Consider the following 24,103-nt stretch of genomic DNA (forward strand, 5'->3'; position numbering starts at 1 on the left):
CTCCGGAATCCTTGTCACGACCACTACAAATTTCTTCATAGATATCGGGTTTATCTAACATTTTATTTTTGACGCTTATTTGTATCCTTTATTTATTATATTATTATAAACAAGTAATAAGCACACAAAAGCACATAATTCAAATAATATTCAAGTAATTCATCTTTATTACTTTAAAATTGGTTACAATGGTTGACCTAGACTATTACATCATCGCATCAATGCTTAGCCTTGAAACACGGGCGTTACACTACGGGCATGTGTCTTAGACTTTGGTGGTAGCTGGGATACCTATCTTCCATTGGTTGAGTTCTCCTACAACAACAACTACCACGCGAGTATCGATCGTCCTCCCTTCGAGATGTTGTACGGAAGGAAGTGCAAGACCCTGATATGCTGGGGTGAGGTTGGGCAGAGAGTCATGGGGAGTACCGAAGTGGTACCCAAGACGACAGAGAGGATCCAGCAGGCCAGGAGCAGGCTTCAGACTGCTCAGAGTCGGCAGAAAAGTTATGCCGACAAGAGCCGTTCGGACCTGGAATTCCAGGTTGGGGATATGGTCCTCCTGAAGGTGTCACCTTGGAAAGGTGTCATCCGGTTCAGGAAGCGAGGCAAGTTGGGTCCCAGGTACATTGGTCCTTTCAGAGTTGCAGCCCAGGTGAGCAAGGTGGCGTATAGACTGGATTTGCCAGCTGAGCTTAGTCAGATTCACAATACCTTTCACGTCTCCCAGCTGCGGAAGTGCCTGGAAGACGACTCTGCAGTGGTGCCGCTAGAGGAAATTCAGGTGGATAACAGCCTGAACTACATTGAGCGACCGATAGCCATTCTAGATAGGAAGACGAAGGCGCTGAGAAACAAGGAAGTAGAACTGGTAAAGGTGCAGTGGCAGCTCCGTAAGGGTTCGGAATGGATGTGGGAGCCGAAAGATGAGATGAGGGAGCACTACCCCGAGTTATTTTCGACAGCAGCAGCGGACTTCGAGGACGAAGTCTAATTCAAGTGGGGGAGATTTGTAACATCCGAGATTTGCCAGGTATTAATATTATTTTTCTTGTTGAATAATGGATTGTTTTGGATTGGGGCAGGATAGTTGGGCTTCAAGAATTGGGATGAGAAGGGCATTACGTGGGGCGTACCATGCCAGGTACGCTCAGCGTACTCAAGAGAATTAGGCGGGGAGGCCATGCACGTACGCCCAGCGCACCAAAGGGTACGCGCAGTGTACGCGTACAGATTCTAAAACCCTAACTTTTAGGGTTTGATCCCTATATAAAGGACCTTATGCCTTTAGTCCAGCCTCCCTCTCACCACTAGGCAGCCACCACGAAAACCCAAACCCATATTTGTGTGTCCTTGTGATTTGGAAGCCATTTGAGAGTATCTTGGTGTAGTTTTGGTGTTTTGGAAGAGAAAGGAGCTTGAAGAAGGAGCAAGGATTCAAAAGGAGCTTGTAGATCCAGGAGATTAGCACCATTTCTGACTCATTTGAGGTATCAAGCTTCAAACTTGATCATTGCATGTTTAGATTTGATGTTAGGGTGTTTTATGCCATTTTTGGACTCCATTGTTGAAGCTTCTTGCATCTTGATGATTTCAGACCATAAGATCTGTCCTTTTGGGCTCTTAGAGGCACTAAGAGTCATAAAAATCGGACCTTGATGGTTAAGCCACAACCATGCAAGTATTTGATGGTCATAAAGCTTGTTAAAGGACCAAAATCATGTTTTGACCCCCAACCATGCATGCAAGCACATAAAGTTTATGACTTTATGGATTAGGAGGTCTTAAAGGACCCGGATCTACATTTTGGACCTGAAGACTTAATGGATTAAGTCATAAATGAAGTCCCAAGAAAGCTGGCTAGTACGCTAAGCGTACACCCTGGTATGCTGCGCGTATTGGGTCAACTTCCTGTTTTCGGTCAAGGCGAGCGTGCACTGGGCGTACGTGCCAGGTACGCCGCGCGTACGCATGCAGAGTGGCTACATTGGGCTTTTTAGGCCTTAGGGGACTGGGCCTGGACTATTAGGCCCTGTGGCCCACTGTGAAGTATAGTTCTGGGCCTGGGAGTTTGGAATTTGAGTATTGGGCCTATTAGGCCATGTCGGGCCTTTTGAAATTATATTTTGGGCTAAGGACTTTTGGTATTGTAACGAACTCATTTGAGGAATATGGCCCAATTCAGAAAATTGGGCCATTAGTGGGTCTTAGGGAGCCTTTGATGGGTCATGGGTGCACTGGGTATAATAAGTTAGAATTGGGCCTTATGAATGGTTCAAATTAGGCCAATGGGGTAAAATGGTCATTTTACCCTAAGTAGTGTTATAGATTCTGATTGAGTGTTATTGTGATTATGATAGCCGAGAGTCATTGGAGCAGCTGTTAGAGATTACTTTCCCTGAGATTCGACACTCAGCTTTACGAGGTGAGTTACCTTCCAGTAGAAGTGGGTCTAAGGCCACAATGCCGGCCCACTAGTAGGAGCTTGTAGTTAGATGATTGTCTGTGTGATAACTGTCTGGTATGCCACTATCTGTTATGTTCCATGTGCCAGTATGCTATGATTCTATGTGGTAGTGGTAGGGGTGAAATAGTCCCCGATATCCGGTTGAAATGGACCGAAGGGGAGGCCAGCACCCAGATATGCTAGGATGTTATCCGATTGAAATAGACCGAAGGGGAGGCCAACACCCAGATATGCTAGGCAATTATCCGGTTGAAATAGACCGAAGGGGAGGCCGACACCCAGATATGCCTGGCTAGATATGTTATTGTATGGTATGTGGTATGATGGGGGACCTCACTAAGCTTCGTGCTTACAGTTTTCAGTTTTGGTTTCATGTACATCTTCCTCACGGGGAAAGGAGTCGTCTTGACTGCAGCACATTACACACATGATTTCCGCACTATGATGTTCTTGGGATTGTACTCTGATATTATTACTGTTTCATGACATATTTTATGACATTTGACATATGGGTTTATGGGTTCGATATTATACCGATGAAGTTTTTCAGTAAACTATTTTATAAGTTACTTAATTAAAAACAAAATTTTTGGTCTTGGAAATTGGGATGTTACAAACTCATAGTTTTTGGTTTTATCTAGCTAAACGAAAGTCTACTAAGTTAGCTACTCATGACAGTAATCATACACAAAAACACAATAGGAATAAAGCTAAACATGATCAAACCGAATGTGTAGTGTGTTATCTTGATTGGATCTTCAAATCTCTTAACTTCAATCGATCTCTTCTTCGAAAGTATGTTTTTCGCACTTTTTTGACCTCTAAATTCAATTACCTCTCCAAAATATTCGATTCCCACCTCTCAAGTCGAATGCATAAATTCTGTTTATAGTTTTTCTTAAATCGATCCTCACATCGTGAGAATTAAGGTCTCACATTGTTAGCTAGTATCAGTCCATATTTGGCAAGGAAACTTGGCTTCCGCGTAGCTAGTTTCTAGAAGAATCAATCTCACGTCGTGATATTATACTCATCACGCCGTGAGAACTAGGAATTAGCATTTGGCACAACAACAAAAGTCATTCGAAAGTTTGTTTAGTTTTCAAATCTTTTTGAATCTCTTCAATCGGAGTTACGAGTAATGAGATGTGGTTAAAATACTGACGAGGGGTGAAGCTGTCCAACAACATCCTTTTTGTATCTTTTTTCAGCTCCAGTCCTCCAAGTATCCAGCTTTTGTCGGTTTCGGTCATTTTCTTCGAGAATGTCCACTTTTTTCTGTGAAATACAATTTAAACATTATAAGTACCAAATATCTTTGCAATTAACCAAATTATAGCTTAAAATGTATTAAAATACTGCCTATAAATGTGTATAAATATGGCATTATCAACTGTATATATATATATGTAAGATGAAAGTAACTATACACTCACTTGTTGAAAGTGGATGACTGATGATTTTGGCAGAGCTTCGCCTAACACCTTAGGTTTTCCTGTTGACGCTACCTAGGTACGGATATCACTAAGTCTTAGTCTTATATTCACTGTGACTAATGATAGTCTAAATTCCTCACTAATCTAATGTCTACATCAAGATCTATCAAGTAAAGAACAACCAGGTAGGATCATATCCGAGCTAAGGTCCGTTTAGTATACATAGTATACTGTTTGGAAATCCCTCTTTAAACACCTTACTAATTCCAGCCTAGATATCATCCCCGTAAGTAGATCAATCAGTATAATGAATTGGAATCACCGATAAATCTTATTTATAGCTTCATAATAACGACTATGAACATAAATATAAGTTACGCTTGAAATAAAATAAGTATAGCTTAACTTATAGGATTTTTAGCAAAAACTGGGAAATTACGCGGGCAGAATTCTGACCCAAAAGCTTCTCTTTGTTGGGCTTCTAAATATCTCAAAGCCTCATTAAAATTTTCAAAGATTCGGACAAGTTGGACTTAAAGAAAGAAAAGGCGTTTGAGAGAGAGAGGATTAATTTGTGTGGGAAGAATGCTGAAAATTGAAGGTATTTATAGGATTTTCTGGGGGCCGCGTCGCATTTGGTGACGTGGCCACTTCCCCCTTCTACCACATGTCGCCTTGTGTGTCATCTGTGTCCTTTGCTTCTAGAACATACCACGTGGCCAATTCTCGTAGAGCCATGTGTCACATCCATATCTAGCCATGTCGCCTTGTCTCTCGGAGGAGGGGGTTTCCGACCGTGCCACGTGGTGCCTCCTTGTGGTGCCATTTCATCATAATAGGTAAATTTTCATAAATCTTCAAATGACCATAACATTCACATACGATCTCTGTTTTTGACGTTCTTAATATCCTCGAAATCCTCTCGACGAGCTCTACAACTTTCATTAAGGTCTCAACATCTAATTCTTACTCTAACTAAAATTCATATTTAGACCGATTTAGACTGCTAAAGTTCGTGCAGAATTCATAACTTCTTTGTACGAACTCCATTCTCGGCTGTCTTTATATTGACGGATTTATATTTATGAGATTTTCAATTCTCGTTTAGATTATTTTGGCTAACAGTTAACCAATTTGAATTTCGATTTCTATATCCGCACTACTGCGCTGAAACTTCGAAAAATCACAACTTTCTCAAATGAAGTCAGATTTGGACGTTCTCTATATGCATGCTCTAGGTTTTACCATTAGTACGACTTTAATTTAGATTACTTAGACTAATAAGCAACATATTGAAAGTTCACTTTTTACGACGCGCATGGTCGTGTCGGTTTAATCACGAAACTTCGAAGAAGCATAACTTCTTTATACGAGGTCGGATTTCAAAGTTCTTTACATGTACGGAATCCTTGATACATATACTATAGCTTTGGTTAAGGTTATTTATCCTAAATAACCTTCTATCAAAACTTTTTTATCACTTATTTTATTTTAATTGTCTAACCCGAAGTTGCGGACGATACAGTTATCTCCCTATTAGGATGATTACGTCCCAGAATCATCAACATAACAAGGCTTGTATAATGACTCGTACGTTACTTTTCCATCCTAGGCAGTAATTGTAAATCTTGTCTATTTAAAAGAGTTTCTAACTCTTGGACTTCTCGATAGCTGTTGGTGCTCAATCTTACACATACTCTTCATTCTAAATTCGATCTTCATCGGAGACTCTTGCTCATTCTAGGACATACTTAACTTATGATAATGTCTTTACTTTGACTACCATAACAGACCGAATGGTCGTGCTCTAATGATCTTTCATCGTATGATGCAATGGCTAGAATTAGGTTTCTTGGAGTTAGATTCTAGCATAAAAAATATCTCGCTTCATGATCTAATGTGACATAAAAACATCATATTAGGTAGCATTTCTAGCTACAAGCTGCTTAGTCTTAACGACCATGATACTTATATTGATCTCTTCGATTATCCTTTCCTTCAATCTTTTAATTAAAGTCGGACGCTACATCGATCATGGTTCTCTGAACCGATTAACTTACCTTGCAGACTCATTCCCAAGTCGGAATCGATTTGATATGACCATTAGGGTTGAAATAACAGTTATAGGCCTGAAAAACACTCTACTTTTTTACCTTTTACCTAGGGCAAAACCTTCTTTTATATTATTCAATATCTCAGCGTATATTTACTTGAACAATGACATCTCTAATGTGACTAATGTCAATATGATTCATTCTCTCATGGAACATTAAATCATTTATAAATTATATAACATTTTCACCGTTATAGATAATATTTCAAGATAAATCACAATAATGCTCATTATGTCCGGGTGAGAGCAATTCCAAGATAGGTGACCCACTAGGATGTTTTCACGTTGCCCACAGTAGACATTATTGTGGTACGTGCCTTTAGGGGATGTTACAACTTCCATTTTAGTCCAATCAGTGATATGATTATTCACTATTTTGGATAAAACCGAATAATCTACTTAGACAATTTGGATTGGATTATTTGGTTCAGATCTTCATATTTTGGGATTGGTTTTCCACAAAAGCGAATTATTATTTTGGATTTCTAATTGGTTTTGGTTTATAAAGTAAGAACTGAATAGTCCAAAAAAGTCGAATAACAACTTTATTATTTATTTATTTTTAATATATATATATATATATATATATATATATATATATATATATATATATATATATATATAGAGAGAGAGAGAGAGAGAGAGATATGTTCAGGTGTTTAATGTATCTATTGTGTTATTGTATGCATAAATATGGGCCAATCAAAATTTAAAATAAAAATAAATAATTAAATAAATCAATGAGGGTTATTTAGTAATTTGATAAAGGAATTCTATAAATAGTCCCTTTATTTTAGGGATCCGTTTATTATTAACCCTATTAAAATCAACCTACACCGTAATAGGATCACACCGGTGAACTAAATCCTAAATCCGCCTCTTTCTTCCTCTCTGCGTCGTAGGTCACTTTCGTCATTGTCTCCATCACCAATTAATCGTTCTCCTCGCCACTGCTTCTTCCGCCTAATACCGTTTACAGTTTCTGATGAAAATCAATGGCAGTGGCTCAATCTTCGTCGATCAATGAAGCATACTCGCCTCTCCCTTATCTTTACGCCGCCACCACTCAAGCTGCATCTCCCGCAGTCTTTTCCCCCAAACAAACCCTAGAATTCCCCCTCCGAACCCCCAAACTCTCCCACCGATCGACATTTCTCCGCCCCGTTGCCGCCGTCGCCAAGGGGAAGACGGAGCTTTTACGTGGAGGAGAAGACAGAGTTCGATGTTGTGATTGATGAGGTTCCTAGTAACACGAGGATTGCGATGATTAATGCCGTTAGAGCTTTGACGAGTCTGGCGCTTAAGGAGGCCAAAGAGCTTATTGAAGGACTTCCGAAGAAATTCAAGGAAGGAATATCGAGAGATGAAGCAGAAGAGGCTAAGAAACAACTTGAAGGAGATGGCGCAAAAATTTCGATTGTTTAGATCACGAATTTGTGGTAACTTTTTCTTTTTCATGTTTGCCTAATGCAATGTGTTATTAGTTCTTCAGTTTTGTAGTTGAAATTTATCATATTACGATTTCATGCCTTAATTTACTCTCGATACTATCTTCATTTTCTCTGTTAAATCCGATGATGTTAAATATTAATACCTCCTGTAACTGATTTATCCGAAGCTTTTGCTATATGTTCTTACGATTCTCTAAAGTATCTATTATGATGAACATTACGAGATAGCAATATATATATATATATATATATATATATATATATATATATATATATCATTATCATTTCATTATATACTTATAAAGGAATCATTTTTCCTTTCACCACATTCATTTGAAACTCCCATAACTTTTCAATTTCTTTCTAATAATGATTAAGTTGGTTAATAAGCTTAAATAAATATAAAACCTAAAGTGTAATCATATATAAACTAAATTTCAATATTAAAAGAATATATTTTCTTCTACTTATAAAGTTATGTTTTTCACTTTTAACATATTATACTTAGTTTATTAAGTCTAATATGTTGTTGTATGTAAACCATTATCATTTTAAAGCTATAACTTTTGAACAATTTGTATAAAATACTTAAATTGTTAATTTAAATATAACCTTATAGGATCAACTTAAATATAAATTTTAGTTCAACTTAAACAACAAAAAAAAATATTTTGTAAATAGTTAAAAATGATAAATTATAGTGTCTTTCTAATAATGATTATAAGTTGGTTAATAAGGTTAAATAAGTATCAAACCTAAAGTGTAATCATAAATAAACTAAATTTCAATATTAAAATAATATTTTTACTTCTACTTATAATGTTATGTCTTTAACTTTTAACAAAGTATACTTAATTTATTAGATTTATTATGTTGTTGTATGTAAACCATTATCAGTTTAAAGCTACAACTTTTGAACAGTTTGGGCAAAATACTTAATTTCTTAATTTAAATATAACATTACAGGGTCAACTTCAATATAAATTTTAGTTCCACTTAAAATACCCAAAGAATATTTTGTGAATAGTTAAAAGTGATAAATTGTAGTGTTAAATGCAAAAACTAAATTGTAATATCAATTTAACTAACATATTTCCTAAAGATATTTTTATAATCGTTAAAAGTTTTCAAATAAGTAGCTTAAAATAACTTACAATAACAATAGTTAAAAATAACTCTATATAAATGATTATATTGTTACCTTTAAAATAAAAAAAATGATGTTTTAAATAATTACAATGATCGAAATTAAAACGTTAAGCAAATAAATTTTAAAAAATTAATTAAATATAACAACAACTATAAATAATATTAAACCATATATTATATTTAATTTTATTCATGAGTAACCCGCGGGTAGAGACCATTCAAAAGATTGATATTATGCAGTCTTAATAGATGTATATATTATCATATAATTCAAAATAATCAATATATTATATCAACTTACTATACGAATTATTATATCAAATTTAACAACATTATTGTTATATTTAAAAAAACATATATTTGTAAATATTTCAGCTATATAGATGCTTATGCGCAACGTGCGGGCATTCGTCTAGTATACTTATAAAGGAATCATTTTTCCTTTCACCACATTCATTTGAAACTCCCATTCATTTTTCCTTTCACCACATTCATTTGAAACTCCCATGACTTTTCAATTTCTTTCTAATAATGATTATAAGTTGGTTAATAAGGTTAAATAAATATAAAACCTAAAGTGTAATCATATATAAACTAAATTTCAATATTAATATAATATAATTTCTTCAACTTATAAAGTTATGTTTTTAACTTTTAAGATATTATACTTAATTTATTAGATCTAATATGTTGTTGTATGTAAACCACTATCATTTTAAAGCTACAAATTTTGAACAATTTGTATAAAATACTTAAATTGTTAATTTAAATATAACCTTAGAGAATCAACTTAAATATAAATTTTAGTTTAACTTAAACAACCTAAAGAATATTTTGTAAGTTGTTAAAATTGATAAATTGTAGTGTCTTTCTAATAATGATTATAAGTTGGTTAATAAGGTTAAATGAGTATCAAACCTAAAGTGTAATCATAAATAAACTAAATTTCAATATTAAAATAATATTTTTACTTCTACTTATAAAGTTATGTCTTTAACTTTTAACATATTATACTTAATTTATTAGATTTAATATGTTGTTGTATGTAAACCATTAGCAGTTTAAAGCTACAAGTTTTGAACAGTTTGGACAAAATACTTAAATTGTTAATTTAAATATAACATTACAGGGTCAACTTCAATATAAATTTCAGTTTCACTTAAAAAAACTCAAAGAATATTTTGTGAATAGTTAAAGGTGATAAATTGTAGTGCTAAATGTAACTAAAATATTTCCTAATTATATTTTTATAATCATTAAAAGTTTATAAATAAGTAGCTTAAATTAACTTACGATAACAATAGTTAAAAATAACTCTATATAAATGATTATATTGTTACCTTTAAAATAAAAAAAATGTTTGGTATTTTAAATAATTACAATCATAGAAATTAAAACATTAAGCAAATAAATTTTAAAAAATTAATTAACAATAACAACAACTATAAATAACATTAAACCATATATTATATATATATATATATATATATATATATATATATATATATATATATATATATATATATATATATATATATCTCCGAAGCTGTGGTTGCTTCATTTGACAGAAAAGAGTAGGAAGAACAATGGTGATGATCTCTTCTTTGATTGGGTATGTTTCTTTTGATTGGGTTTTACAAGTTAAATAGATAAAAAAAAATCAATTATTTGGATGATCTTATTGTATAGTTGTGAATTTTGATAGATATGAAGTACATTGTGATCTAAGGGAAAGAAAACATAAACGTGTGGTACAATTCTTGAGATTGACATGAAGAAGATAAAAAGAATCATGAATTCCAATTCTGTTGGAATGGAATCATGAATTCCAATTTTGTTGGAATCTAAACTACAATTTGGTTTTGTTTTGACAGAAGTTGATGCTTGAAGAACGGACCGCAAATTTCAAAGTGATTCTAAGCATTCTCAGAGAATATTATTCTTACATGATTTGATTCATGGCAGTTATTTTCGTTAAATGTCTAATTTCATGGATGATCAAGGAAAGAGCTATTCTTCTGATAGAATAATCTACAATAGAATGATAGGAGTATATGTAATAATATATTCTGCTAGAATATTCAAGTCTAATAATATACATATTTTTATTTGTTATTAGTGAGTATTTCATTGTCACAGAATATTATATAATGTTTTTACTTTTTAAGAATGTAATGAAATATTTGAAGTTGTATCCAAAAATGTGTTATTAGTCGGTGTTGGCATTCTCATAGAATATCATTCTAATAGAAATATGTATCCTGAAATTCGTAGAGAATATGATTTTAACAGAATAAAATCGGGTTTAATTATAAAAATTATGTTATAATTAAAATTAAAGTAATTAAAAAAATTAGAATTTTAAAATCAAGAGAGTTAATTATCCCAAAAAATATGGAAATTTCCTTTTTTAAATTTATCTCAATTGTCTAAAATACCCTTAGAATGATATTAAATGGCATTTTTCAATTATCTTTAATTTAATAATATATATTAATCACTTTCTTAAATTAAGTAAAATGATTGGTCCACATTTATGCATACAATAACACAATAATTAGTTTAAATAGAATAACCTAAGCCTATATATATATATATATATATATATATATATATATATATATATATATATATATATATATATAATTATTTGTTAATTTGGTGATTCATTTTTTCAAATAGATTAGAAAAGTTTCATCTAATGAAAAACCTTAATATAAATTTTCTCTCAATAGTTTTTATCTATAAAATATTATACTATAATATATTTTTTTAGTAGCTGTTTATAAATTTTAAAGCAAATCTAAATAATTTGTTTTTATTTCTTCTATAAAGTAGGCTAGCATTTTAATTATATGTGGTTTTAAAATGTTTCGATTTTTGAAAACCGAATTATAAAACCGATCCAACTGAACTTTCATTTGGTTGGATCAGATCAGATTTGAATTTAATTCGGAATATTTGGATCCATGTTTTAAAAATCAAAATCAATTTAGATTCATTTGATTGGATCGGATAGAACCGATCCATCCAACGAACATCCCTATTCAATGATAGATTGAAAAGTAGCCTTCCAACTAACACCGTAGTCACCAACAACAAAGACATAACCTGTAATAGATATTCATTTGTGATGATCACATGCATAATTTAAAATACCATATATAAATAGTCTTAATGTCAGTTTCCCAAACTTCAAGAAGGAATTAGAAGAATATTTAAGATACATGAAGATCCAATGAACGCTTTTTTGGTGTTCCTTACCCAGGCTTGGCGTAAATCAACTTACAACACTCAAAGCATGAACTATATTAGGATAAGAGAAAACAATAACATACATCGATGATATAACATAACTGAAATAAGGAACACTATTCATGTAATCGATTTCTTTGTTGGTTTAAAGAGAATACTCGGATGATAATAAAAAATATACAACTAGTTGTATACTCAATGGCTTGACATCTTGCATAGCAAACTTGTATAAGATTTTTTTGATGTAACTTCTTTGACACATGTAGTTACCCAGTTGACCGATATCTTGAAATATTCATATATACCAAATGTTTTCTTGGCTTTACCCAAGTCATTCATTTCAATTTCATTGTTCAATTAGCCTTTTAGTTTCTTTAATGTAATGTTGTCTTTTACAACTATAATTATGTCAACAACATAGAGAACTAGATGAATGACATTACCCTTTACGACCTTAAGGTATACAAATATCATAATTTGACTTTTTACAACATTAAGAGATCATGAAAGTATTGAATTTATTGTACCATGGTATAAAGGTAGAATCATAGAAGAAGGATATTCTATAATAATAGTGCCCCATATAATATAACCTATTAGACTTCCTATGATAATGTTCATTGATAATAAAATAACCTTTTGCGATCATTAGGACACTACGTTGACCAATATAATTATAACCCTTGTCCTTAAAACACTAAGGGATATGAGATTTCTATTTTTCTTAGGAATAAACTAGACTACTGATAAAGTTTAAATAATGTCATTGAACATCTTGATACAAATATAACTAATTCCTTCAATCTTCCATTAGGAATCATAAAAATCCAAGAACTAAACATGGATTATGGTTTAGTTAAAATGTAATAAAACAATCTTTATGAGGACACATATGATAAGTGCAAGCTGAATAAATAACCAATTCATCATTAATGCCAACACCCTCGAACTTTTCCATAGTGTCATTATTGTTACGAGTGGAATTAGTTTCGATCACATCTTTCTTTGTATCATTTCTCTTCTTTTTCATTTGCAACATGTATCACTCAGAAACCTCGTGAACATCTTTCATGTAATACCTGCAAGACTTACCTCTACTTTTGGATTTAGAACGACCTTTCTTTCCTTGAAAATCATTTCTTTAGATCGACCTTGTAAAGATAAACCTTTACCTTGAGCATTGCTTCACCCGTTGAAAACAAAAAGTATTTTTTAATGTTTTACTTAGAATAAAAGGCTTTACTAACTTTATTTAAGGTAAGAGTATCATAGTTATAAAGAAAAATGTATGTACGATTAGAAATAAGGTTCTAAAGCATACATAAAAGATATCTCAAATCCTCATCATCATATTTGATTTGTGCAGTATCTAAATTAGAATTGATTTCTTTGATGTTAAAGATATAGGCAAGCAAATTTACTCCATCTTGAAGTTTATGTAAGAATAACTTCTATTTCAAGTGCATCTTACTGGTAAGATCCCTATTTGTACAAATCGATTCCATGTTTGACCACAAGGCAACATCAATATTTTATTTAACCAATTTTTATGGATATCGTTGTGTATGTGAAACTAGAATTGATTTATAGATTTATAATCAATTCTCTTCCCATCTTCCGTATAAGTAGTTTGATTCTTGCTTGCAAACAAATACAAAGTATCATCATAGTCGACTTGAGCAAATATAACTCTCACATTCACTTGCGACAAGGAAAACCTAATGTCACAATCTAGAAGTGGGAAATCATAGTTCATGGAAGCCATAAAGGAACACAATTATAACATCTAGAAGGTTTAATGGGACATCAATTTATGGATGCAAGTTTATAGGGATGAAAATTGATTAGGACTTAGGGAAGTCTTGAGATAAAATCGATTAGGGTTAGTTGATGTAGCATGAGATAGATAGATAGATAGATAGATAGATAGATAGATAGATGGAAAATCAATTAAGAAATAACTATTTAAAGGGTTATGGAAACATATTAGGATTTTAAGAAAGTAGGCTATGATACTATTTGTTATTCTATGATGAACACAATATAAGAAACATAATAAATCATGAAACACAAAATGTTTGGTGTAAATGCTTTCAAGAAACCCATTGAGGCAATACTTGTGTTATTTTAAAAATTCACAAAGAGAAGGGAGGTTTCATCGTTGTGATTGAAAATGAATATATATATATATATATATATATATATATATATATATATATATATATATATATATATATATATATATATATATAGAGAGAGAGAGAGAGAGAGAGAGAGAGAGAGAGAATAAAATGACAACCTCAATGAGAATCCTTAGGAAACCTTAGGAAACTAATAAACTGCCAAATGCGGCTAAATTTGGAAATGAAGCCTAAGCAGAATCCATCCCATGTATGAACAATTGTTGCTTATTGCTTAAAGCTTGTCATGCAAGCTTGGGTTTCAGAACATCAACTTCAACACTTGATTAATTTCGACTGGATCTGCTGATTTTACGCTTCCATCGATTTATTTTGGAAATTGATAATGGATTATCATATAGATTTTCCTTACCTTTTACTTTGCAATAGAAGTCTGTTTGTTGGATCCTAGTTTGACGGTGGGACCGAAGGCCCCAATCGTATCACACTTTTATTGCCCAAAGAATCACAAAGTGAATGGTCCCAGAGATTATTATGAGATTATTATGTATGGTAGAGGTGTACAATCCTAACCGTTTATAATCGACCAAATAAAACCGAATTGATTTTTTATAACTTGTTCTGTTAGATCGAACCGCCGGTTTCATATAGTTTTGTTTTAAAAAAAACCGATTTTTTTTTTCTAAAAACAAATTGGTTTTTTAAACTAAAAAAGTCATTTTTTTTAACAAAATCTCGCTTCTAAAAAAATTAGAAAAACCAAACCTATTATAACCGAAAATGTGTTTTTAAGAAACATTTTTTTAACCGGAACCGGTTTAAACTATGTGTTTGTGCACCAATGATCTATATGGTGGGCTCATCATTTATGGGTCCGTTGTGTACTTGTGTGGTAATTTTTTGTAATTGGAAAATTGCTAATTAAGCTTAGATTAAAATAAGAAAACATGTTCGGTGCAGTTAAGGTTCCCATGGTATCCGTACTTAACTACATCGTTATCGTATAAGGCTGCAAGGTATACATGCACCACAAGGTGGAGTGCTGATGACATGACTGTTTCACCACACCAAGAACACCACACCAACAAAAAGCACATGTTATCAGTGAATAACCAGTAAAACTATAGAAAAATCAACATTACTTTTCATAATAAACAACCTTTCGGTTTTATACCCGAGTTACATCAATGAACAAAAACAACACATCCCTAGAATATTCAACAAGGCTAATAACTTCAAAAAAATTAGAATCCAAAAGTTCAGAAAAAAATGATCAAGAACAGTTTTCTTTGGTTTCCTACCGTTATTTATTTGCTGGTCGGTTTATCGGGAAAATGTAAGCTAAGAGAAGTTCATTCCAAATATCAGGAACTCCAGGGAGACACCAATGTGTACAATCTGAAACACTTTCTGGGTTCTTCTTTTGAGCATCGGTTAAGGGACTCCATAGCTTCCTATGGACCGAAGGGTGTGCATCTTTTCTGTATTGTGTTAGTTGTGTTATGTTTATCAGTTGCACATTCACTCCCTTGGCTTTCAATTCAATAAAGACTCCAATATTTGCAACATATGCTGATTCGTTCCACTTTCCCAGAATCCGTCTTCCATCACAGGCTCTGTTTCATTATAACAACTTTCGTGCTTCTTGCCTCCCCAGTCTTTAGCCCTACAAATTCAAGAGATATTTGTAACACTTCGAATGAGAAAATAACCATAAAGGAAAAAAAAAGGTTTTGTTAATAAGTACCTTGAATGAGTTGCTGTAAGGCCCATGAAAAAAATCTTTGTCTTTGCAGGATCGATATGGATGTGTACCCATTTCGACCATGTTTCCAGAACTTTTTTGTAGGCACGAAGATTATCAATTTCATCGTAAACTTGATTAGGACCTCCCAATAATGATCCAGAACTCTTCCTGACATGGAACCAAAAGAAACTTATATTAGAATTATAACTTAACGGACGTTAGTCCACGTTAGTCTTATGTTAAGTTTGTTGTTAAGACACTAATCTGTTAGATTGTTAGCTATTAGTTGGGTTTATGTTAGAAGATAGTGCGTAGTTTAATCCTTGTATATAAACTCTGTATAGCCTTTCGTTAATGGTAGTTGAAAGTTTTACCCAATTTTCAAACAATAAAATGGTATCAGAGCAATTTCCGCATCTACAATGAATATTATTCGTTCATAGATTGTTCATCTCGTCGATCTTTCATCTCGTTTTCTTTTTCAATTCGTATTTCATCATCCGATTTTATTCAATCGGATTCAGTTTTGTTTCATTTCGATTACTCTGTTAATCGAATTTTTCAATTCCTTTCTCATTGAATTCTAGGTCTCGATTGTTTGATCTTCATCATGAGTGAAGGCACAAATCAACGCAATATTCAAGAAAATTCAGATGATCCTTATTATATCCACCATTCAGACAATCCAGGAACCGTTCTTGTTTCTCAAATTCTTACTGGAGACAATTATAGTTCTTGGAGTCGTGCTATGACCATAGCTTTATCAGTGAAAAACAAGTTAGATTTCATTGATGGAACGATTAATCAACCAACTACAACAGATCTTGTCCGATGCAAATCCTGGTCTCGTAACAACAACATTATTATCTCCTGGATCCTCAATTCAATTTCGAAAGAAATTGCAGCATCAGTGATCTATCTCAAGACTGCAAAGGATATTTGGAAAGAACTTAAAGATCGTTTTCAGCAAAGTAATGGCCCTAGAATTTTCCAAATCAAACGTGATATCATGAATGTTACTCAAGGAGGAGATACTGTAAGTACATACTTCACCAAATTAAAGGTATTATGGGAAGAATTGGCAAATTACAACATGCATTGTACTTGTGGTTTATGCACCTGTGGTGGAGCCAAAGAAACAGAGCAGGCTATGAATTTTCTTATAGGTCTGAATGATGATTTCTCACAAATTCGTGGCCAGATCTTATTAATGGACCCTATTCCAAGTGTTAATCGCATTTTTTCTCTTATCATTCAAGAAGAGCGACACATGTCTGTAAGTGTTTCTCAAATGTCTCAATCTGCTGTTGCTTTTAATGTTCGAGACACAAATGGATCAAAATCTGTTAACAATAATCAGTATAAGAATTTCAAAAAGAATCAAGTTTATTGCACTCATTGCAAGAAATCGGGTCATACACAAGAAAAATGTTACAGATTGCATGGATTTCCACCTGGTTTCAAGTTCACAAATGGTAACAATAATTCAAGAGCTAATTCTGTTTCTACTGAACAAGTGAACAATTCTTCTTTCTCTGGTTTTAATGATGTTGTAACCGGGCTAAGTGATGAGCAGTGCAAGCAATTTATTGCTATGTTTTCAGGGAAATTAGCTTCTTCCAATGCAGTTACTACTCAAGAATTTAAAGCAGGTAACCATTATATTCTGAATACTGTATCTGGCAATTATAAGTCTAATGTTTGGATCATAGACTCTGGAGCTACTAGACACATTTGCAATGATGAAAAACTTTTTATTGATATTAAAAAGGTTTTTAATACTCGTGTCAAATTACCAAATCAAATGCTTATTCAAGTGCATTTAGTGGGTAATTTACAATTGAATGATCATCTTATCCTCAAAAATGTTCTTTATGTTCCTCAATTTGAGTTGAATCTCATTTCTGTTACTTCCCTAACTGAGGAAAAAAATGGCATGGTTGCTCTTTATCATGATTATGCCCTTATACATCAGATGAACAACAAGATGATGATTGGCAAGGGTAGTGTGAAGGAAGGTCTATATCTGCTTGATCAAGAGTTACAAACTAGTTCTATCAACACTATTTCTCTACAGCAATGGCATCAAAGGTTTGGGCACCCTTCAAATAAGAAACTCATGCAGATTAGTAATGTTAGGATCGAGACACTTAACACACGACTCTAAACACACACACAGCTCACGAAAAACAAGAACACAAGGATGAACATGAAGGATTTAACGTGGTTCGGTCCTTCTCTGACCTACGTCCACCGGTAACTAGGAATTTACATTTCTTGGTGCTAATCTGCACTCTTTCTGTGTTACACTAGATACAAGTTTTACAAATACAGAATAATCTCTTATATAGAGATGGAAATCAGAAGTAATCAAAAAACACAACTGGGTCTTCATTCAACAATTGTGGCTTCACAACTTCACATTGTTCCTGCCATTTTTGACCAGCTTTTCTGTGGATTCACACTCAACATTTCTGTGGATTCACACTCAACATTTCTGTGGATTCATACTCAACAATCTCCCACTTGAAGCCACAGAACAATCTTCACCTGTGTTTCAACTGTGCATCTGTATTTGATCTTAACTCCTTCCTAGTTACCCTGGCCTTCTCTTCAATTAACCTGAAGGCCAGTTGAAGCTTTCGTTAGCTCCAACACATCAGTCATGGCTAAGTCTGCCACTGACCTGTTCTCTGTCTCCATCGGCTCCCACTGAAATGAACTGCCCGATCCTGGAACATCCTGAGAACAAACGACACTCTCCATGTGAAGCAGATAATCTGGAGAGACTTTTACAGATGGAATACTGGTTCTCTTAACCCACTGTGTTCTGGGTATTCTAGCTGAAACAAAGCCCATGCTCCCACTGCTATGAATGCCCTTGACTGGTTTTTCTGAACCGTTCCAAACACGTTTAACCTGAATCTGACCTGTGACTCTGGGTTTGCCATCTGCAAAGCAAACCTTCTTCTGTCCACGAGACTCTATGAACCGGATTTTGTTTTTCTTCTGAACTGGGACGGTTACTCCCTCAGACGGTAAACTAACCATATATAATGAACCCCTCTTATGTCCACGAGCGATCACAAGATTTCCTTTGACAACCTTCCACTGCCCATTCCTGAACTTAACCTCGTGTCCCTGTTCATCCAACTGCCCAACAGAAATCAACTGTTTCTTCAGACTTGGAATTACCCGGACATCCTTCAAAGTCCATGGACCAACTGGAGTCTTCAAAACTAAGTCACCTATGCTCGTCACATCAAGAACCTCATCGTTTGCCAGTCTTACCTTACCAAAATCCCCTTCTTTCAGATTCCGCAGTGCTTCACGGTTGTGGGTAGCGTGAAATGAAGCACCCGAATCCATAACCCAGGAATCCACATTGCTCTCCACACTACATATCAAAACATCATCATCTGAATGGTCTACTGCAAAGTTAACTTCTTTCTTGTCTTTTGGACATTGATTCCTGAAATGTTCAACCTCTTTACAGTTCCAACAAGTCACATCATTTCGAGTCCTCGACTGACTCCTTCTCCTGTTCCCGCTCCCACTACCTCTGTTATTTCTTCTACCTCTGACCGCATTCAATTGTTCACTTGATGATTCCCCGGAATTTCTTCGTCTGACGTCTTCGCCTAGAATTAAATCCTGAATTCCCTCAAAAGTGAGCTCTTTCGATCCTGCGGAACTAGTAACGGCTGTAACTGTTCCGGACCAACTGTCAGGTAATGATGATAACAGTAGTAAAGCTTGAACTTCGTCCTCAAATTTTATTCCCACTGACCCAAGTCTGGATAAAATCGAGTTCAAATTGTTGATGTGTACTGTAACTGAACTTCCTTCCCTCATCCTCGTGTTGACTAGTTCCCGAATCAGGAAGACTTTATTTGCTGCCGACGGCTTCTCGTACATATTAGACAATGCCTCCATGATTCCCTTTGCCGAGGTCTCCTTCAAAATATTGAAGGCAACATCCTTTGACAAAGTCAGTCTAATAAATGCCTTGGCCTTCTTATCCAAAGTCTCCCAGTTTGCTTGTGTGATCGCCTCCGGTTTTTCACCTAAAACTGCGTCCAAGTCTTTCTGTACGAGCAAATCTTCAATTTGCATCTTCCACCAACCAAAATCTTTCCCATCAAACTTCTCAATCTGAAGCTTACTGCTTTCTGCAATTTTCTGAAAGATTAGGGGCTAAACTGCAATTTTCTGAAAGTTTAGGGGCTAAACTGCAATTTTCTAAAAGTTCAGGGGCTAAACTGCAATTTTTCAAATCTGCTACAGTGTTGCTATAGTGTCGTCTTCTCCGGCGGAACTCCGGTCTACAGTGTCGTCTTCTCCGGCCAAACTGGTTTTTCCGGTCACTATTCTGGTAACCTTTGACCGGCGATTTGGACGTCTTCCGGTGGTCAAAAAATTCAGAAAAAAATATTTTCGGAATCTTCGGAACGAGACTTTTCCAACGGTATCCACCAAAATCGTTTTTGACGAAAAAAAATTTCGACCAAAAACTTAAAATCACATTCTGGAGCTACAACCTTGCTCTGATACCACTTGTTAGGATCGAGACACTTAACACACGACTCTAAACACACACACAACTCACGAAAAACAAGAACACAAGGATGAACATGAGGGATTTAACGTGGTTCGGTCCTTCTCTGACCTACGTCCACCGGTAACTAGGAATTTACATTTCTTGGTGCTAATCTGCACTCTTTCTGTGTTACACTAGATACAAGTTTTACAAATACAGAATAATCTCTTATATAGAGATGGAAATCAGAAGTAGTCAAAAAACACAACTGGGTCTTCATTCAACAATTGTGGCTTCACAACTTCACATTGTTCCTGCCATTTTTGACCAGCTTTTCTGTGGATTCACACTCAACATTTCTGTGGATTCACACTCAACATTTCTGTGGATTCATACTCAACAAGTAATGAGTTGTCATTGAATAAAAAGGCAGATAAACATGTTTGTATGATCTGTCCATTAGCAAAACAAAAGAGATCTCCTTTTGTATGTAGAAACAATGTTGCTAGTAAATCTTTCGATCTTATTCACTGTGATATTTGGGGACCCTTTCATGTTAATTCATATCAAGGGCATCGATATTTTGTCACCATAGTTGATGATCATTCAAGATTCACATGGATATATTTGATTAAACATAAATCAGAGGTTCAACATGTTATACCAAAGTTCTTTTCCATGGTTTTGAATCAATTTGGAGCTCATATCAAAGTGTTTCGTTCTGATAATGCACAGGAGTTAAAGTTTGTTGATTTTTTCAATGAAAAAGGTGTGCTTCATCAATTTTCAAATGTTCAAACACCTCAACAAAATTCAGTAGTAGAACGTAAACATCAACATTTGCTTAATGTTGCACGTGCTTTATTCTTTCAATCCAAGATTCCTGTTGATTATTGGACAGAATGCTTATCATGTGCTACTTATTTGATTAATAGAACACCTTCAAAAGTTCTTGATCATCTTTCTCCTTTTGAAGTGCTTTATCATGTGAAACCAGATTATTCTATTCTACGCTCTTTTGGATGTCTTGTGTTTGCATCCACATTACAAGCTGCAAGAACTAAGTTTGAACCACGTGCCACTGCTTGTGTTTTTCTTGGTTACCCTATTGGTGTCAAAGGTTACAAATTACTTGATTTGGAAACAAAAAGGGTATTTTTGTCAAGAGATGTAATCTTCCATGAAACAATTTTCCCTTATCAACATACTACTTTCAAAGATCAAATAGATCCTTTTGCTCAACATGTTATTCCAATTGTTTCAGAAAATGTTTTTGATTCTGTTATTGACAATTCATTTGAACCAAATTCACCTTCTTCACCTGTTTCACCTGAGCCACATTCACCTCAGTATGATTCTGCAAATTCTCATAATTCTTAGCCTGAACCTGTACCTGAACACATTTTACCAAATAGACCTGTTCGTAATCGTGTTCCTCCAGCCTATTTACAAGATTATCATTGTCATCTTTTACAAGGTACACCTTTGCCTAAACATAATACTCGTTATCCTTTATCGGATGTCATTTCATATGACAAACTTTCTTCAACACATAGAGTTTATACCTTGTCTGTATCATCTCAAATTGAACCAAAATCTTATTCTGAAGCCATAAAGTCAATTGAATGGCAAAATGCTATTAATGATGAACTCACTGCTTTGGAAGTTAGTGATACATGGAAAGTAGTTCCTTTGCCTCATGACAGAAAACCATTGGGTTGTAAGTGGGTATTTAAAATTAAACGAAAATCGGATGGTTCAATTGAGCGATATAAGGCAAGACTAGTTGCCAAAGGATTCAATCAGCTTGAAGGTGTTGACTTTCTTGATACATATTCACCGGTAGCCAAACTTGTCACTGTCAAGATGTTACTAGCCATAGCTGCACAACAATCATGGCCATTGATACAACTAGATGTAAATAACGCGTTTCTAAATGGTGATTTGGAAGAGGATGTTTATATGGATATTCCAAAAGGCTACAAAGTTGATCACAAAAATTCCCATTCTACCCCTCTAGTCTGCAAGCTAAATAAATTGTTGTATGGTCTTCGACAGGCTTCTCGCCAGTGGTATTCCAAGTTCTCATCTTTCTTAATTTCCAAAGGCTTTACACAGTCTAAAGCTGATTATTCTTTATTCTACAAAGGAAGTGGTTCCTCCTATGTGGCTTTGCTAGTATATGTGGATGATATTGTCATCACCGGAGCTTCAAGAGAAGGCATTAATGCTTTGAAACATAGTCTCAGTCAACAATTCAAGCTTAAAGACTTGGGAAATTTAAAAATGTTTTTGGGTCTTGAAGTAGCACGGTCAAAATCTGGTATTTCCATTTGTCAACGAAAATATGCTCTTGAACTCTTACAAGATACTGGCTTTTTAGCATCAAAACCTACTTATTATCCAATGGATCCAAAATTAAAAAGCTCCAATTTTGAAGGTGACCCTGTTACTGATCCTTCCCAATATAGAAGGTTAATTGGTCGTCTATTGTATCTCACTATCACACGCCCAGATATCTCTTATGCTGTGAATAGATTGAGTCAGTTTGTAACTACACCAAGACAACCACATTTACAAGTTGTTCATCATCTTTTGAGATACATTAAACATAATCCGAGTCAAGGATTATTTTTCTCTACAAGGCCTTCTTTGCAGCTCAAAGCTTTTAGTGACTCGGATTGGACAGGATGTGTTGACACTCGTAGATCAGTCACTGGATTTTGTGTTTTCTTAGGTGAATCTTTGATTTCGTGGAAATCTAAGAAACAAACTATTGTTTCTCATTCATCCACTGAAGCAGAGTATCGAGCTGTTGCTGCTGTAACAAGTGAACTCATTTGGCTGCGACATTTACTTCATGATTTTGGATTCCCATCGTCCACTTCTTCTTTGATTTACTGTGACAATGATTCTGCAATCAAATTGGCAACCAATCCAACGTTTCACGAGCGCACAAAGCATATCGAGATCGATTGCCATTTCATACGTGATAAAATCATTGATAAAACTGTTCGTTTGATGCCTATTCGAACTCAATATCAGTTAGCTGACATTTTAACTAAGCCATTGCCTAGATTCAAATTGCAGCCAATCGTATCCAAGATGGTCCTTCACATCATTACGGTTCCATCTTGAGGGGGCATATTAGAATTATAACTTAACGGACGTTAGTCCACGTTAGTCTTATGTTAAGTTTGTTGTTAAGACACTGTTAGTTGTTAATCTGTTAGATTGTTAGCTATTAGTTGGGTTTATGTTAGAAGATAGTGCGTAGTTTAATCCTTGTATATAAACTCTGTATAGCCTTTCGTTAATGGTAGTTGAAAGTTTTACCCAATTTTCAAACAATAAAAACTTAACATGTTAGTTTCCTAAATTATTAAACGATTTATCTAATGCGTCTTAAGGGTTTCATATTGACGTTTCTTAGAGGTGATACTTATATAAACTTACAATAACTTTATTATGGGTAATTTCCACCAAAGATACGTATTAAAGACAAGTATATCTGCATCAACCCAACGCCTAGCATGTTTCTCAATGGCTTTGATTCGAATAATTCGATGGTCAAGGCGATGGTTTGATGGATCATCGCCATTAGATTCGACTAGCATTGGAGCCCAGTAGTAGTCAATTGAGATATTGTAGTCCTGTGTTGTATCAATGACTAGTTGGTCGCATAATTAAAAAAAAACGACTTTTGTGGCAACAGATGGAGAAGTGCAGAAGGTGCGAAAGGAAACTTAGGACTTACAATGGCTCTGAAGGTGTACAAGGTATTATTCAAAGTACCCCCCA

The 24,103-nt window shown here is 34.3% G+C and overlaps 1 pseudogene across 1 annotated transcript in view; it reads right to left on the bottom strand.

Moving 5' to 3' along the window:
• Positions 1-15,194: 15,194 nt before the first annotated feature.
• LOC145140904 (protein trichome birefringence-like 34) overlaps positions 15,195-24,103 on the bottom strand; it is a 9,615-nt pseudogene continuing 706 nt past the window's right edge. The window contains exons 2-5 of the transcript XR_013722334.1: positions 24,060-24,103; positions 23,759-23,955; positions 15,763-15,930; positions 15,195-15,681 (exon numbers count right to left, since the gene is read on the bottom strand). The exon at positions 24,060-24,103 is cut by the window's right edge and continues 140 nt beyond it. The product of XR_013722334.1 is annotated as a protein trichome birefringence-like 34 (transcript). The remainder of the gene's footprint in view (positions 15,682-15,762; positions 15,931-23,758; positions 23,956-24,059) is intronic.

This window comes from Lactuca virosa, chromosome 9 (genome assembly GCF_052849685.1).
Source record: "Lactuca virosa cultivar CGN04683 chromosome 9, Lactuca_virosa_CGN04683_v6, whole genome shotgun sequence".
Classification (NCBI taxonomy): Eukaryota; Viridiplantae; Streptophyta; class Magnoliopsida; order Asterales; family Asteraceae; genus Lactuca; species Lactuca virosa.